This window comes from Pituophis catenifer, unplaced genomic scaffold (assembly GCF_029215685.1).
Source record: "Pituophis catenifer annectens isolate HBS135680 unplaced genomic scaffold, rPitCat1.0.hap2 SCAF_2, whole genome shotgun sequence".
NCBI lineage: Eukaryota > Metazoa > Chordata > Lepidosauria > Squamata > Colubridae > Pituophis > Pituophis catenifer.
Window position 1 is genome coordinate 27,333,613 of NW_027256882.1, and position 12,523 is coordinate 27,346,135.

The following is a 12,523-nucleotide window of genomic DNA, read 5'->3' on the forward strand; positions in this document are numbered from 1 at the left end:
ATTATAGATTGTAGTTGTTATTTTTTATTTTATACTAGAATTTTTAACTGTACATTTACTGAGTGTTTTTATTTGTTCTGGTCTCTGGTCTAAGACTGTAATAAACTGATTGATTCAAATTTTAAATTTATAAGGAGGAGGGAAAGGAAGCTGAGGAATACAGATTAGTCATAGAGATGCAGAATGCACAAGAGACAGATTACAGGTAGCTGAAAAATTGTAGTGCGTTAGAAACTCACTGTATGTGTGGAGACCACAACATGGAGCAAGAATTGAGAAAAGGGCTTTACGTTAGAATTTTATTATTAAATTTATTCACTGCACATCTCGCACTTTGAGGCAATTCTGTCTGTCTTGCCTGGCCCTACATTTTTAGCAATACTGACACTACCCAATTTTTTCTTTTGTCAAAAGCTACTGATAGTTCTAACACAATGCATTATTAAAAATGAAAGATTTTCCATTGTTCAATTTTTTTCAGTGTCACCACCAAATACGGTTACAACAACTATGTCAGCAATCTGGTGCTGCTATCCCCCAACATCCATCAAAGGATAACAAACAGGCACTTCCAAGAAAAAGGGATCCCGGCAGGAGTTGCTAATAAACCTGGAGGTCCTGTGATCAAAGCCAGGATCCCTTTTCTTCTCAGCTCAATATTCCTACAGCTCTTCATCATCAGGTTCATCTGCAAGGCAGAATAGCTTTTCATTTGAAATTTTACATTGCTATTTTCAATGGGCCTATTCTCAACACGCCCCTCACCCATCAAACACTTACCTTTTGGAGACCTCCTGGAGACAGCCATCATTTTCAGTGCACCCACAATCCCATAATGTAGTTTGCACAGTGTTAAGGAAGAGAAACAGAGCAGTTTCTCCCTCTCCCATGCAACAATGACTCAGAAGCAGCCGCCATTTTGGCCCTGAGGGAGGTGTGACAAAATGGCAGCTGCTTCCACAGTCCATCACATGGCCCAGGGTTGAATCCCGGGCACACTGAAAATAACGGCTGCTTCCAGGACATAGCCATCCGGCCCTGGGATGTGTGTCCTGGCCTTCCTCACCAACTTGAGGTTCAGAGATCTTCAAAGGTTATGGAGGAGGCTGTGAGGCCTGGTGGGGTGGGAGTCAAGCCTAAGGACTGCAGGGACCCAGTGGGAGTGAAAATGCCTGTAGGGGAGGGAAGGTTTGGGTAGAGGAGGCCTTTGGAAGGCAAGCCTGGGCCTGTGCTATGTCTGCAACCCTGAGATAACAGCTGTTCTGCTTAACGACTCACAAATTTATTTAACGGCTACATAAGAGAACAAAAGGTTGGGAGTACTTGCTTAAGGGCCGTTGCAAAACTAACGTTTTCCATTTCTTCTCCCCATCTACAGGCCTAATCCTGAGACACATTTGAGTAAAAACAATCTGGCAGAATTCAAATAGTAAATTAAATTTCTAATCTACACTTTCAATGGGAGATCACAAACTAATTTCAGACCTTCTCTAAACTCATCAACTTTTGTCGCATGTGGATTTCCTTGTGTGCAATAAGAGATGATTTACGCCTGAAGTATTGTCCACAGACTGGGCATATGAAAGGTTACTCCTCTGTGTGTAAAACTACATGATTTATAAGGTTAGAACTAGTACTAAAATCTATATGGACACTCATACGGCTTCTCTCCTCTGTGAGTCCTCTGGTGTTTCACCAGGTCAGAATGGGAACTGAAACTTTTACCACAGTCCAGACATACATATGGCTTCTTTCCTATATGAGTCCTCTGGTATTTTCACAGATTAGAATGGGAACTGAAAGTTTTCAGACACTAGATCAGAGATCTTCAAATTTAGCAGCTTTAAGACTTGTGCATTCAACTCCCAGCATAGCTGGCTAGAGAATTCTGGGAGTCCACAAGTTTTAAAGCTGCTAAGTTTGAAGACCTCTGATCTAGATACTCACTACGATTTCTCCCCTGTGTGAGTTCTCTGAGGTCTCATCAGGTTGGAATTCTGACTAAATCTTTTCCCACAATCAGAACATTCAAAGAGTTTCTCTCCTGTGTGAGTCCTCTGGTGTTTCATCAGATGAGAACAGTAACTGAAACTTTTCCCACTCTCTGGACATTTAGTTTCTCTCGTGAATGTGTTGCCTGGTGTAGCAACAGGTGGGAATTCTCACTGAAACTTTTCCCACAATCAGAACATTCAAAGGGTTTCTTTCCTGTGTGAGTCCTCTGGTGTCTTAGCAGGTGGGAATTCTCATTGAAACTTTTCCCACAATCAGAACATTGAAAGGGTTTCTCTCCTGTGTGAGTTCTCTGATGTCTTACCAGGTTGGGATTGTGACGGAAACTTTTCCCACAATCAGAACATTGAAAGGGTTTCTCTCCTGTGTGAGTTCTCTGATGTCTTACCAGGCTGGAATTGTAACTGAAACTTTTTCCACAATCAGAACATTCAAAGGGTTTCTCTCCTGTGTGAGTCCTCTGATGGCTCACCAGGTCAGAATTCTGACTAAAACTTTTCCCACATTCAGGACATTCAAAGGGTTTTTCTCCTGTGTGAGTCCTCTGGTGTATCACCAGGCCATAATTAAGACTAAAACATTTCCCACAGTCAGAACATTCAAAGGGCCTCTCTCCTGTGTGAGTTCTCTGATGTATCACTAGGTTGGAATTGTAACTGAAACTTTTTCCACAATCAGAACATTCAAAGGGTTTCTCTCCTGTGTGAGTCTTCAGGTGTCTCACGAGTTGGGAATTTCCAATGAAACGTTTCCCACAATCAGAACATTCAAAGGGTTTCTCTTCTGTGTGACTCCTCAGGTGTCTCACGAGGTGGGAATTTCCAATGAAATGTTTCCCACAATCAGGACAGTCATATGGCTTCTCCCTGGTGTGAGTCCTCTGATGATTCCTCAGATTGGAATTCTGACTGAAACGTTTCCCACAATCAGGACATTCAAAGGGTTTCTCGCCTGTGTGAGTTCTCTGATGGTTTACCAGGCTGGAATTGTAACTGAAACTTTTTCCACAATCAGGACATTCAAAGGGTTTCTCTCCTGTGTGAGTCCTCTGATGGCTCACCAGGTCAGAATTCTGACTAAAACTTTTCCCACATTCAGGACATTCAAAGGGTTTCTCTCCTCTGTGAGTCCTCTGGTGTATCACCAGGCCATAATTCTGACTAAAACATTTCCCACAATCAGTACATTTAAAGGGTTTCTCTCCTGTGTGAGTTCTCTGGTGTATTATCAGGTTGGAATTCTGACTGAAACTTTTCCAACAATCAGGACATTCGAAGGGTTTCTCCCCTGTGTGAGTCCTCTGGTGTATCAACAGGCTGCTGTACCAACTGAAACTTTTCCCACAATCAGGACATTCAAATGGTTTCTTTCCTGTGTGAGTCCTCTGGTGTCTCACGAGGTGGGAATTTCGAATGAAACATTTCCCACAATCAGGACAGTCATACGGCTTCTCCCTGGTGTGAGTCCTCTGATGCATCACTAAGTTGCCATTTTTGCTAAAGCATTTACCACATTGGGAACACTTGTAGCGCATCTCTCCTATGTAGATCCTTCCATGAACCAAAAAGGGGCAGTTCTGACCTGAGCTTTTACCACATTCAGATAATTAGTATGACTGTTCTCCAGAGGGGATTCTCCCCTGCATAATTGCTTGTCATTTGAAGTCTCCTTTTCTCACAATAGGCACATCTATGGAGTTTGGCATCATCTTTGTCTGTAAGATTCAATTGAAAATGTAGCTTTTATTGTTTGTAAAAGGGTTGCAGAAGATGTGAACAAAAGAAGTATACATTGCAATGAAAAGGCATACATGCCACAATGTTAGAATAATCTCTTACATTAATTGTGACTCATTTGACTACCGGAATCCAATTTCCATTATCCATTCAATCATGACAGTCACCTGTTGACTTGTGTCAGTCACAAATTCTTAGCCCAGCAAAGGGTTATCATCAAATATAGATAAGAGAAAAACAAAGTGCACCCTCTTTCTTCTATAGGTATGAAGAGGCTAAGTAGCAGCCCAGTGCTGCTAATCAAGTGCTCTATAAAAACCAAAGTTCTAGGAGATTGCTGGTCTCTGGCATTGAGGTTGTGTTAAATGCCAAAGAGTAAAGATGTCAGCAGGGACCTTAGAGAAGCAATTGTTGCTGCTCATCTACAGTGCATTCGGAAAGTATTCAGGGTCCTGAAGACCAGGAGCTGACGGTGGCAAAATTTATGCTTAAATTGAAGAAAGTAGGGAAAAGCACTAGGCCACTCAGATATGAACTTAATCATATCCCTGATGAATATGTTGTGGTCCACCAGCAGCCCGCGGAGCTAGCAGCGGAGTCGGGCAGTGAGGAGGTTGGCAGTGATGTGCGGACTCCGGAGCCTCCACAGTCGGACAGCAGAGAGGCAGAGGAACAGGAGAAGCCTGTTCCTAGTGCACACATGCGCAGAGCTGCCAGAAGGCAAGAGCAGCTAAAGCAAAAAAGATGACTCAGGAGTAAGGCCAGGGGATGATTCCCTGCCACCCTGTAAGGCTTAAAAGAGCAGCAAAGGCTCTTGGGCTCTTTGTAGGAAAGCAAGCATCTCTTGTTTCTGAACTTCATGGGACTTTGCCAAGAAAGGCTTTTGGCAGGGTGCCAAAGAAGATAAAGGTTTGCGATAAGACCGAAGGACTTTTTCTGAAGAACTAGTTTTGGAATTAATTTGGATTAAGCTGGGAATGAAGTAATTCTCAGCTGTTATAATAAAATAGTTTTGTTTGAGACTAATTATGTTCTGTAATGACTAAGTGAGCCTAGGTCACAAAAGAATATACAGTAGAGGTGATAAATAGATTTAAGGAATTAGATCTGATAGACAGAGTGCCTGAAGAACTATGGACGGAGGTTTGCAACATTGTACAAGAGGTAGCAACTAAAACCATCCCAAAGAAAAAGAAATGCAAGAAAGCAAAATGGCTGTCTGAGGAAGCTTTGCAAATAGCTGAGGAAAGAAGGGAAGCAAAAGGCAAGGGAGAAAGAAAAAGATACACCAAATTGAATGCAGAATTCCAGAGAATAGCTAGAAGAAATAAGAATACCTTTTTAAATGAACAGTGCAAAGAAATAGAAGAAAACAATAGAATAGGGAGGACCAGAGATCTTTTCAAGAAAATTGGAGATATGAAGGGAATGTTTCATGCAAAGATGGGCATGATAAAGAACCAAAATGGCAGGGACCTAACAGAGGCAGAAGAGATTAAGAAGAGGTGGCAAAATTACACAGAAGAACTATACAAGAATGAGCTTGACGTCCCTGATAACCACGATGGGGTGGTCACTGACCTTGAGTCAGACATCCTAGAATGTGAAGTCAAATGGGCCTTAGGAAATCTGAGCAACAACAAAGCTAGTGGAGCTATTTCAAAATCTTAAAAGATGATGCAGTAAAAGTGCTACACTCAATTTGCCTGCAAATTTGGAAAACTCAACAGTGGTCACAGGATTGGAAAAGGTCATTTTACATTCCAATTCCAAAGAAAGGCAGTGCCAAAGAAGTTCAAACTATCACACCATTGCACTCATTTCACATGCTAGTAAAGTTATGCTTAAAATCCTACAAGCTAGGCTCCAGCAGTATGTGGATCGAGAACTACCAGAAGTACAGGCAGGAGTTCAAAGATGCAGAGGAATTAGAGATCAAATTGCCAACATACACTGGATCATGGAGAAAGCTAGGGAGTTCCAGAAAAACATCTACTTCTGCTTCATTGACTATACTAAAGCCTTTGATTGTGTGGATCACAACAAATTGTGGTAATTTCTTAAAGACATGGGAGCACCAGACCATCTTATTTGTCTCTTGAGAAACCTATATGCGGGTCAAGAAGCAACAGTGAGAACTGGACACAGAACCACTGATTGGTTCAAAACTGGGAAAGGAGTCCGGCAAGGCTGTATACTGTCATCCTGCCTGTTTAACTCATATGCAGAGCACATCATGAGAAAGGTGGGGCTAGATGAATCAAAAGTTGGAATTAAGATTGCCGGGAGAAATATCAACAACCTCAGATATGCAGAAAGAGCCTCTTGATATGGGTGAAGGAGAGTGCAAAAGTTGGTTTGAAACTCAACATTAAGAAAACTAAGCTCATGGCATCTGGCCCTCTCAATTCCTGGCAAATAGATGGAGAAGAAATGGAGGTAGTGACAGATTTTAATTTCTTGGGCTCCAAGATCACTGCAGATGGGGACTGCAGCCAAGAAATTAAAAGACGCTTGCTCCTGGGGAGGAAAGCTATGGCAAATCTAGACAGCATACTAAAAAGCAGAGACATCACCCTGCCAACAAAAGTGCGTATAGTTAAGGCTATGGTTTTCTCAGTTGCAATGTATGGCTGTGAAAGTTGGACCATAAGAAAGGCTGAGCGCCAAAGAATTGAGGCCTTTGAACTATGGTGCTGGAGAAGACTCCTGCGAGTCCCTTGGACTGCAAGGCGATCAACCCGGTCAGTCCCAGAGATCAACTCTGACTGCTCTTTAGAAGGCCAGATCGTGAAGATTAAACTCAAATGCTTTGGCCACTTAATGAGAAGGAAGGAATCACTGGAGAACAGCCTAATGCTGGGAAAGATTGAGGGCAAAAGAAGAAGACAATAGAGAATGAGGTGGCTGGATGGAGTCATTGAAGCAGTAGGCGTGAGCTTAAACGGACTCCAGAGGATGGTAGAGGACAGGAAGGCCTGGAGGAACGTTGTCCATGGGGTCGTGATGGGTTGGACACGACTTCGCAACAACAACAATTGTTCATCTGAGGTTGTGTTTACCTACCTTTAATAATTGCTAAGGACTGAATGATTTTTACTGTATTCTGATATGTAAAATCATACAACTCAAAGAGGGTGTACTTCCTTTTTCACATGGCTGCATATCTGGAAGTGCTGGGGATAGATTATCCAATTGCAGATATATGCATACAGAGAGAAGTACAAATACACAGGCCTATAAATGTATACATATATGCGGAAAATCCATGTTTTCAACCTGAAAAATGCCCTAAAATGGTTACAGTCCAACATTTCTGAGTTACTTTTAGAGATCTGGGGGCTTTAACTGATGAAATGATGCCTAAAGCCTCTGCAAGATTTGAAGCATCACTTTTGCCCGTTAAAGAAATCACTGTGGGATTAAAGGCAATTACACATAACTTGCAACTTCCTACCAGTATACCCATTGATTTTGCTTGGCAGAGGATAGCTGAGGCGGCCACTAATGGGGATCATGAGTTTGGGATGCTGCAACCATCATCAATGTGCAGCGGTTGGTAACACCAGAATTAGTGCAACTCCTTTTCCTGCCTCTTCATACCCACAGGAACTTCTGAAGTGTGGGTTACTGAATGTGCTACCATGACCACAAATTTGTGTACAAGATGAATGTATGCTTTTACAGTGCCATTGTAACTTCGAAAGCTCAAGGAATAAGTGGTAAGTGAGGACCACCTATACAACTAAACATCCCAATAGGTCCCCAATAGCTTTTTTTTTTAACAAAGTATGGGATTAAGCACAGTTGAACCTGCTTAATACACAGATGGGGCACCAATAGGAAATATTGTGCTTGTGGACTTGGAAGTAAGAAAGCAGATGCAGATCAGTCCAGTATTGTTGCCAAGAAAACAGCAAGTCGATAACAGAATAACAGAGTTGGAAGGGACCTTGGGGGTCTTCTATCTAGTCCAATTCCCTGCTCAGGCAGGAGACCCTATGTTAGTCTGGACTAACTGATGTCCAATCTCTTCTTTAAGACCTTAAGTGATCTAGCTACGCATGCGCGAGATGGCGGTTCCCCGAAGTGCCGGCTGAGATCAGGATGAAGGAGTTGCGACAGGAAACCGGGGGAAGGCCGTTTTTCCACTCATCGGCCCTCTGCCCGATATGCTGAGCCTTTGACAGTTCAAATGAGCCGTCTCCGACAGAAGACGGCTCTCGGATGACCCAGGGACGGCGATGAGAGGATTGCATCAGCTGGGCGCCGCTGGGAGGGCGGTGTTGGCCCCTGCAACCGCGCTGAGGCCGTTGGAGTTTTACCGGCCGGATCGGCGCTATTAAACGCTGCAGACACTCGGCGATTTTACATCTAATTGGGGGAGGCTACAGGCGCTAAGGCTGCTGTAAGATCGTTAGCCCCCCCCCGATGAATCTGCTGAGATTAAAGCAGCGGGTACTGTGGCAGCCTTGTTGATGGCGGTGAATGTCACACTGGAGATGAGAGGCCGGGAAGATCTGGGCTGTAACTGCCCAGCGAGGACAGACTATGACTGCGGGGCGGGTGGTCCTGAAGAAGATCTGGGGGGCGGGGAGTTGGCTGGAGGGGAAGTGATAATTATCCATCCATCTTGCTCTTCCCTGGGGTCTCTCCCTCCCCCATTTTTTTGCCCCCCCCCCCGGACTGTTGCCTGCCTGGTTCGGCCTGTTTGTTTTACTCATCTTCAGTTGTCTGTTGGGACTTTTGTCATCTCCCCTATTTGAACTGCTATCTGACTCCTGGCTCCTCTCACACCGTAAAGTGTTACATCTTATCTTTTCACCCCTATTACTGCCTTATTGGTCTCGTTGTATTGGTCAGAGTTATGGAGTTACAGACTGATGAACTATGAATCCTGGTGGACTGCTGCTGCATCATGTTCCTAGGAACTGCTCTATGACTCCGCCGGTGGATGTTCCCCACCTAGTCACCGTGAGAGGGTGGCTGCGGCTGGTTCCGCGGGACTCATTCATTGCAGCCTTGGATTCTCCACCGCTGTGAGAGAGCGGTGGTTATGCCGGCCTGGGTTGACTCCTATTTTACCATCATTATCCCTCTTGTTTCTCATCTCGGTTTCCTGTTGCTATTTTCCATCCACTTCTCATATTTATTATGGCTTACACTTCGGCGACCCTCCTTGCTCTGCAAGATGCCCCCCTCTCGCAGACATGGCCTTCGAATTTATCGAAGGCCTACCTCAAGGACGGGTTTTGGAACCCCGAGTGGTGGCATGCTTCTAAGCGTGGTTTGAGGGGTTTTTTAATTAATGTTTTTAATCAAATTTTAAGGGGACCCGGGAGGCGGGTGGTAAGGGTTGAGCCGGGGGCGGCTCCTACGGTTCAGCAATTGGGCCCGTTGGATGGTTGTGGGGGGAGGGAGGGAGGAGGAGGGAACAAAGAGGCTCAGCGGAGAGAGGGTCTTCCAATCCTTGTGACAGTTGGGAGACGCAGAGGTCGGGAGAGGGGGGGGGCTAGGAGGGTGCTGCCGCTTCGTTCAAGCGGTGGTGCCCTCCTGCCCCCTCAGCTCATCCTGCTCCCCCGACGGCGACAGAGTGCGGAGCCCTGGACTCCGACTGGTGTACTTAAATGCCAGGTCCGTGGTGAACAAGACACTCCTCGTCCGAGATCTGATAGACGAGGAGGACGCGGATCTGGCTTGTATCACTGAGACCTGGCTGGGGCCGGAGGGCGGTGTCCCTCTCGTGGATTTGTGTCCCCCAGGTTTCCGGATACTACACCAGCCACGACTCCAGGGGAGGGGCGGAGGAGTGGCGGTAGTTATTAAGGAAAGCCTTAGGCCTAGGGAGGTCACTGTTCCTCAGGTTGGCGGGTGTGAATCCCTCCTTTTGAAATGGGACCCTGGAGTTCAGTCTGGGCTGTTGATCATGTATCTCTCCCCCAGCTGCGTGGCCTCAGCCCTGCCCGCACTACTAGATGTCTTAGCCGAATTGACGGTGGAACTTCCCAACCTTTGGGTTGTGGGAGATTTCAATCTGCCATCGGCCGGTGAGTCATCTGAGTTGGTGCGGGAGTTCATGACCTCCATGACGGCCATGGACCTGACTCAGATTGTACAGGGCCCAACTCATATTGGAGGACACACACTCGACCTTATTTTTCTCTCTGGACAGTGGATAAATGATCGTGGGGAGGGGACTCTATCTATTGACCCTCTGTCATGGACCGATCATTCCCTCCTTAGACTCGACTTTTCCTCCGCCACCCCCCGTCGCAGGGGTGTGGAACCAGTAAGATGGTTCCGCCCCAGGCGCCTGATGGAACCTGAAAGTTTCCTGATGGAGCTTGGGTCATTTCCCGCCTCCTTAGCCCACGATTCATCTGAGTCCCTTGTCGCGGCCTGGGAACAGGCTGCGGTGGGGGCCTTGGATCGAATCGCGCCTTTGCGGCCTCTGATCCGACGCAGATCCCGGGTGGCTCCTTGGTTTACCGTGGAGCTCAGGGAAATGAAGCGTCGGAAAAGACGCCTGGAGGGTGGTTGGAGATCCTCCCGATCCGAGTCCGACCGAACACAACTAAGAATCCATATTAGGTCTTATCTTGTGGCGATGGAAGTGGCGAAATGTAACTATTTCGCCACTCTCATTGCATCTGCAGAAAATCGCCCAGCAGCCCTGTTTAGAGTGACCCGCTCCCTCCTTAATCAGGGAGCGAGGGAGGACCCTTTACAGGGCCGTGCTGAGGATTTTGCACAGTTTCTGCAAGATAAAATCACTCAGATTCGGACCGGGTTGGACTCCGACTGGACAGAGTCCGTTGAGGTGACAGGGCCTAGTCTCGGTGGAGACATCTGGGTTGAGTTTGAGCCTGTTTCATTGGATGACGTGGACAGGATTATGGGTAGGTTGGGGTCTTCCACATGTTTACTGGACCCTTGTCCCTCCTGGCTTGTTTCGGCAGCCAGGGAGGTGACTGGAGACTGGATCCAGGCTATTGTCAACGCTTCACTAAAGGAAGGGGTCTTTCCCGCTGCGCTTAAAGAGGCGGTGGTTCGACCCCTCCTTAAGAAGCCTAACCTGGATCCTGACGTACTTAACAACTACCGTCCAGTCTCCAACCTTCGCTTTTTAGCGAAGGTTGTTGAGTCCGTGGTGGCACAGCAATTCCCTCAATTCCTGGAGGAAACTGACTACCTGGATCCTTACCAATCTGGTTTCAGGCATGGCCACAGCACGGAAACGGCATTGGTCGCCCTAGTAAATGATCTCTGGCGGGCCAGGGATGGGGGTTGCTCCTCCATCCTGGTCCTTCTTGACCTCTCAGCGGCATTCGATACCATCGACCATGGTATCCTGCTGCAGCGGCTCAGGGGGATAGGGTTAGGAGGCACTGTTTTACAGTGGTTCTCCTCCTATCTCTCGGGCCGTCTGCAGTCTGTTTGGGCGGGGGGTCAGGGATCCTCCCAGAGGCCTCTCACTTGTGGGGTGCCTCAGGGATCGGTTCTCTCCCCTCTGCTCTTTAATATCTATATGAAACCGCTGGGTGAGATCATCCGTGGTTTTGGGGTAAGGTATCATCAATATGCTGATGATACCCAGCTTTACATCTCCACCCCTGACCACCCTAGGGATGCCCTTTCCGTGATGTCCCACTGCCTGGAAGCGGTGCGGGTTTGGATGGGGAGGAACAGGCTTAGACTCAACCCTTCCAAGACTGAGTGGCTGTGGATGCCGGCATCCCGGGATCTGGAGGTTCCATCCTTAATGATCGGAGGTGAAATCCTTGCTCCCTCCGACAGGGTCCGCAACTTGGGTGTCCTCCTGGATTCTCGGCTGTCTTTAGATGACCATCTGACGGCCGTAACCAGGGGGGCCTTCGCACAGGTCCGTCTTGTGCGCCAGTTGCGCCCGTTCCTAGACCGGGATGCCCTCGCCACGGTCACTCACGCCCTTGTTACCTCTAGGTTGGACTACTGTAACACCCTCTACATGGGGCTGCCCTTGGGATGTGTCCGGAGGCTTCAGCTAGTCCAAAATGCAGCCGCGCGGGTAGTTACGGGGGCGTCTAGATACTCCCGTGTAACACCTCTCCTGCGTGAGCTGCACTGGCTGCCGGTGGCACTCCGGATACGTTTCAAGGTGCTGGTGCTCACCTATAAAGCCCTTCATGGCTTAGGCCCGGGGTACTTGCAGGACCATCTCCAGCCGTTCTCCCATCGTCCTGTGCGCTCTCACAGAGTCGGCCTCCTCAGGGTGCCGTCGGCTAAACAATGTCGGCTGACGACCCCCAGGGGGAGGGCGTTCTCTGTGGGAGCCCCGACCCTCTGGAATGGATTGCCCACTGAGCTCAGGACAGCCCCCGACCTTCTTTCCTTCCGTCGCGAGCTGAAGACGTGGCTCTTCCGCCAATTAAACTGATCCGTTTGGGGGTACACTGGTATAATTTTAAATCGTTTTTAATTGGGTTACTGATTTTAATTTGGTATTGTATTGTGATTTGTATTGAAGCTGTCATTTTGTAAGCCGCCTTGAGTCCCTAGGGAGAAAGGCGGCATATAAATCGCAATAAATAAATAAATAAATAAATAAATAAATAAATAAATAAATAAATAAATAAATCTAGCACCCAGAACTTCTGGAGGCAAGCTGTTCCCAAGGAATTAATCTTAACTTGAAGGAGACTTTTTAAATCTTCTCACCAGCAGGAAATTGCAGCCACCAGTTTCACAGCATGCAGCACCAATGGATTCAAAATTTGGGGAGGGAAGGAACATGT

At 46.9% G+C, this 12,523-nt stretch overlaps 1 pseudogene; it reads right to left on the minus strand.

The window, feature by feature from the left end:
• LOC139310032 (zinc finger protein 850-like) overlaps positions 1-12,523 on the minus strand; it is a 38,035-nt pseudogene that overhangs the window by 7,891 nt on the left and 17,621 nt on the right.